Below are 6,000 nucleotides of genomic sequence, written 5' to 3' on the forward strand. Positions count from 1 at the left end.
CACAACAGCTCAGGATGATGAACATCAACAGTACAAGTCACTAGCACTGCCAAACAGCAATTACTATATGGAAAATGGTCACCAGCTGAAAGCCACACCCTTATATCACATGGCATTGTGAAGTCTTGCAGTAAAGCCCCTCGGAGCAGTTTAAAATGCAGTAGGTGCCTCTTCGGCTTACAGACGTGGTTTGCAGCAAGGGGTGCTCAGGAGCCTTAAAGAACATTTTGCCATGGCTCTACTCCAGCCTTCTGCTCTGCCCCACTACAGAAAAATCTAGCTAGTTTTACTAATACGCAGTAATACCTGTGAGCTGGATAACGGTCACAGTTATGTCTGGTTTCCACTTCCACTGGTCCAACAACCCTTTTAATACAGCCCATCCCCCATTTTACATTCAGAAAAGCAATGGCATTGTACACTTTCCCGAGAATTTTCATTCATACTCAATATGCCCTTACTTTAAAAATTAAGCTAAAAATCCAGCACAAGGTTTTTGCTTTGTGTTTGGGACTTCCTTCTCCTTTTTCAGTCGGTTTCTAAACTAGATACAAGGAGAACTACTTACGCCCACACCTAATGTGTCGCATGTAAGGTTCTCCCGGAGAGATCTACAACATCCCATCACGATCCCAAATTTCCATAAACATTTTATTAGCTTAAGACTGGTTTGCCCTGCAGTAAAATCATATGCATTTCACCACCTTCAGAACTGACTCCAGCCGTACTTTACACAAACGTTTCAGAATCCAGCTGGGTCCATTTAGTAACATGCAGGTATGTTTAGTATTAAACCCAAGCCTGACTATCACTGCAGGATTAGGCCATCCCAGCTCTGCACTCCAAAGTGATACTACAGATTTCTGTGAGTGCTGCAGCTACAGTAAGGTGGAGTTTGGCAGCCATCTCGCGTTGGGAGCACTAAGCACACGGGTACCTGTGTACTGCACGGAGACATCCTCTGAACAGACCCAACGGGTTTTATAGAGTCACTAACAAAGAGTCATACCGAAGCATTAGCAATGGTGGTTTCCATCTCCATTCAGGTTTGGGGTTTTGATTATTTTTAGGAGGGATCAAATTCCACAGGACACTTTGTTCCTCCTGCTTTTCTGTACCTTTTCTTTTCTGTTCTAATGAGATGTATCAAGTGTTCCTGCTAGGGCAGAGGAAACAGCAGCTTTACTTTGGCTTGGAAAGCCATGCTTCTAAATACTACAAGATTAAAAATTCAGCACTGGGAGATGGTTTGCTCTGAAAGCCTGGTTGTGTGGTCTCAAGAAAACGTATCAGACAAAATACTACAAACTCCTCACGCTGGACATGAATTTTACATACTTCACTAAAAGGGAGAGGTGCCGAGATGTCTTAAGACATATTTTGCCATCTAAGGTGCCAAGATACAAAACGTAGCAGAGTTTTGCCCAACAGCTCTAGTGAGAAGGGTATGATCATTCATAAGAGGATTTAGAGGTGATCGAGATGCTCTGTACTGACAACCACAATCATGTAGCAAAGCAGCATAAATACTGAAGGTCTTCAGCTGTAGCTGGTTCATTCACCTCATTCTAGAAAGACTGGTGAGCTCACAGATAAAGCCAGGGAAGCAAAAAGATTGGAAGCGCACAAAATATGTACCTGTGGACTTAAAATAATTTTACTTCCACTCAAGTGAAAAGCTTTTCTCCTTTGCCAGCACTGCCACCTTGCCCAAAGCTGCTGAGTTCACAGCAGCACACAGCACGAAACACCAAGTTTCACAGCACGTGCTGTAGGACTGAACAATCAGTAACTCACTGACACCTCTGACGCTTGCGTAGGGGTGTCAGAAACTTGAGCAGGGGATGCTCCTTTCCCAGAAGTCCAGCAACAGCAAGTTTAGTACCAAAACAACTGTTAAGAAATTGATTAAGAACTACAGCGGAGTCTGCAAGAGCATCAACAGATGAGAGATGCAGCAGAAAGCAGAGTCTAAAAACTAACTTTTCTTTTAAGCATTTAGGAGTGAGCAGTGTAGGACCTTCTGCAAAAGATGGTATTTACACAGCAGTTACTCTGATTTACAGTTCAACATGGTAGATTTTCTCCTCACAACATCATGTTTACACTTCACAGCTTTTCCCTTCTGTTCTGGAGTAGTAATTAAGGTTTTTTGGAAGGGCCCCTGTTGAGTGATGGTAGAGATTTTACCTTTCTCTGCGGGTGCCTCTTTTTCCCCAACAGGCTTACTTTCAGAGCAACGTTTTCTCCCCACTTCCAACACAGTCTCCTCACAAGCCTTGAATTGGCTGCTTTCAATCACTTCCTTAGAGTTCTCTTCTGCGCATTTTCTTTTCATGGTGGTTACAGTGTTGTCCTGTGTTACAATAAGATCAATTACTCTGAAGTTCTACAAAGTGAGCACTTAAAAGCCTCAGTAATCTTTTAGATGCAAATATTTTTACAAATCCATCTGGTAACCTGTATAGGGGTTGTCAGAAGAACAACATCAGTTACTCAAGCAAAAGACAAAATTGAGGATGCTTACAGTGCTTTCAGTATTTCTGTTTTCTTTTCTGAACAGGAGTAGGTGGAAACTACTTGCTTATTTTAAAATATTTTCCCACGTATTTCCCTAGCAATCTGGTGGGAAGAGGACTGCAAACACATCGTACGCTGAAGAAATCCAGGACACAAACGGACTCGGAAGAGTGAACAAGTCTGCTACACTGACTCACTGCATATGACACACTTGCACAGCAAACTCTTCCTGGATTATTCCATCCCCGCCTGCACGTCAGACTCCCAGCTTGTTATCACCTCTCTTTATTTGTTTATAAACCCCGAGAGCCAGGCTGCGATCCTCTAACTCTACAAGTCAGCTTCAGCAAACTGATGACTGCCCTGTGGTTAAGATACTCTGCCACAGCATCAAACACGCCGTGCTCCAGCCCTTACAGTTTCAAAACCAATGGAACTGAAAAAAAAAACCCAAACCCAACCCAAACCACACCACCCTTTCGGGCATGTTATCACAGGCAACCTGGCCTGGACTTCTGAGACTCCTCCTCCCTCATTCCGCAGACCCCTATGTCCCTGCTCTGAGACTAAGCTCAAATAAGCACGAACAGGGGCAGTCCACAGGTAAATCCATTACCCGAGAACCAAAAAAGGATCTCACAGAGCGCCAGCGGGGTAATTCTAATTCAAAGCCGTGCGGATACAAAGCTTTGGTCCTATTTTGGAGAGAAGTAGCAATGAGGAGCACGTACACGTCTTCTCCGTTTACACAAACTCTATTAACCAAAGCCAGGAGTGAAGGAACAGACTTGTGGCCCAGCTGCTGGCAGATCGATGTTCCAGGGGTGCCGGCACTCTGCCACTGCTGTTCCCAGCTCCAGTCCATGTTTACCCTGGTGCTCTATCACAGGAAGGTCACACTGGGTCTTGTTCAATTTCTCCCCTCTGAAAATAAAGCGAACACAGTACAGCTTAATCGAGTAACTTGAGAATATGAAGAGCATTCCTTGCAAAAAACCAGATGCTGCTGGTTTAGGTATATTCACCTATCGCACGGATCAGAAGGGAAGCACCACATCTAGGAGTTCAGTATTTCTCCCTCCTTCCTTTCCAGAACGGGGAAAAACCCATACTTTTTTGGAGTGTGCAGAGCCTTAGGCAGACACCTGTTGAAAATGTGTTTTAATGCTCTTTCACCCTTTAAATTGCAGGGCTGGAAGACCAACAGCCGCCCATAACTATCTAATAACGTGAGAAATGTGTGAACCAAACGGGACAAAACGGCTCTAAAACTGAGGAATTCTTGAGGGGATTTTTGTTAGCCCCCCTTCTCCCTTCCCCCCCCTTAAGCCCTCCCTTCTCCCCCCTCCCTTCCCCCGCCTTCCCCCCCCTTCCCCCTCTGCCTTCCCCCCCCCTTCCCATCCCTTCCCCCCCTCCCTTCCGCCCCCTTCCTCCCCCTCTCCCTTACTCCCCCCCTTTCCCGCCCCCTCTCGCCGCGCTCCGCCGTTGCTCCGATGGGGAGAAGCCGCGGCCGGGCCCGTTGGTTCCGTCGGGGAGCGGCGGCAGCTCGGCGGCAGCTCGGCGGCAGCTCGGCCCTCGCCTGGCGGAGGTGGGTGCCGGGGCTGGCCCGGCCTGGCGGGGGCTCTCCGGGAGGGCGTTGCGGGGCTGCCGGCCCCTCGCTGGAGGAGGGAAGGAGGCGGCGGTTGCGGCCTGGGGGTGGCGGCGCTGGGAGCGGGGCTGGGGGCTCTGCGTGGCGGGCGGGGCTGAGGCCTCTTCCCCCGCCTCTCCCCGCTGCGGCCGCGGTTACTCCCGGCGTTACGGGGGGGAAAGGCTGTGGGGGGCCGGGGGGGGAAACTTTTCGGTGCTGCTGTGGGGCTGCGAGTGGCGGGGAGCGGCCGGGGCCATGGCAAGGCCGTGCGGCGGCGGCCGTGAGAGCGGGAAACCTGCGGAGCCTTGCGCTGAGGGAAGGTTTTTCCTTTGAATCTCTTGCAGTGTAAGCGCTGATGCGTTGTGGTTTTATAAGCTGCCGGCTGTGAGGTTTGGAGCCTTTCCAGCCCCTGTGCTGCCTGGCAGCGCTGCAGGCTGTGTGTGTGCGGTGACACGCTTGGCTTGGTGTGCCAGTCGGGATCCCCCTCGGAAGGTGTCTGCAGCTCCGAACTCTGCTGGCACCGTGAGCAGAATTACAGGGACATCTCCCCGCACACAAGTCCGTTGGAGTGGCCCCAGGCAGGCAGTGTGCCCGTTTCCCCCAGCACATCCCAGGGAATGACGGTGCTGTGTGACCGACACAGTGTGCAGACAGACGGACAGTCGCACCTTGTCTGGGACCTGTGTTAGTGGTGGGACCTGACTTCTCGGAGTGCGGGGCTCGCAGGAATGCTTTGAATTCCAGCTTGGCTCGCAGAGCTTCGTGTTGGCCTTTGGCCCCTTGGGTAAGAAAGCCCAGAGTGAGGGCGTAATCTTGAGCAATCACACTCTAAAATAAGCTCGTATTTCAGACAAAATATAAACTGCCAGTTGCCTAACAGCTATGTCTCCTGCCAAGGTCTGGTAAGAGTTTTGCCCCGGGACTTGTGCAGCTGATGAATAACACTCCTGGACCGGCACAGCACAGGTATGTTGCTTTCCAGTAGCAGCTTATTCCCAGCTCAGTGTTTGTTCGAGCTTTGGCAGTATTTCAGGCCAAGCTGTTCCTGGTTTTCATGTAGTGTCTGGCAAAAATAAGACCTGTAGATCAAACTAAACGTTGCCGCCTCGTTTATGTATCGCTTTACCTCGTTTGCATCTTGTGAAGTTTGTCTGGCTTCACGAAGTCCTGGATCCGCCTTTTACAAGCTGGGTGGGAAGGCTGAGCTGTTAACTGTTCTGACCCCAAAGTGCTGGTGTCCTTCAGGTTCTTTGCTGGGGGGAACAAAAATATTACGGCTGCTTAACAGGCAAGGCTTTTCCGGAGCAAAAGGGCTTTGAACCAGCCCTGCTCTGTCTGCTGCTTTAATGAACACCAGGTGTTCCCCGTCAGTGTTTAGAGACAAAATGTGTCTGCATGGCTGTAGCACAGACATGGGAATGTAGTATTAGAGACCATTGACTCATCCTGGCCAAAGCTTCAAAACTGCAGGAGGCCACGTGGTAGGTGTCCAGCTGCTGGGGTGCTTGCTGCCACAGTCTGGGAGTCTACGAGCCCAGGGAGCTGCTGTCGTAGTCTGCGAGCCCAAGGAGTTAAACTTAATCCAGAGCAAAAGCTGCCAAGCCACGTCTGTAACATCACAGGAAAAAGCAACTGGAGAGTGAAGGGCAGACAAAAATGCTAATGTTTTGAAATAAAATGCACTTTTTAAAGATTATTTTGAAATCTACCTGTCTACTATCAACACTGGATCAATTTACTTCCATTTCCTATAGCAAATTTTCACTGCCCAGATTCTGAGATGCACAAAAATCATTAAATTTTGGATGAATAAATGAATTGCTGATCTGTAAAACAACTGAAAAAATCACTAA

General features: G+C 48.9%; 1 protein-coding gene across 1 annotated transcript in view; it reads left to right on the forward strand.

The window, feature by feature from the left end:
• The window catches only part of LOC141935988 (kinesin-like protein KIF20B), a 51,331-nt gene extending 48,592 nt beyond the window's left edge, over positions 1-2,739 (forward strand). Inside the window, exon 5 of the mRNA XM_074852716.1 lies at positions 2,619-2,739. The gene's annotated coding sequence lies outside the window, so the exon portion shown is untranslated. The remainder of the gene's footprint in view (positions 1-2,618) is intronic.
• The last annotated feature ends 3,261 nt before the right edge of the window (positions 2,740-6,000 follow it).

This window comes from Strix uralensis, chromosome 30, assembly GCF_047716275.1.
Source record: "Strix uralensis isolate ZFMK-TIS-50842 chromosome 30, bStrUra1, whole genome shotgun sequence".
Lineage (NCBI taxonomy): Eukaryota > Metazoa > Chordata > Aves > Strigiformes > Strigidae > Strix > Strix uralensis.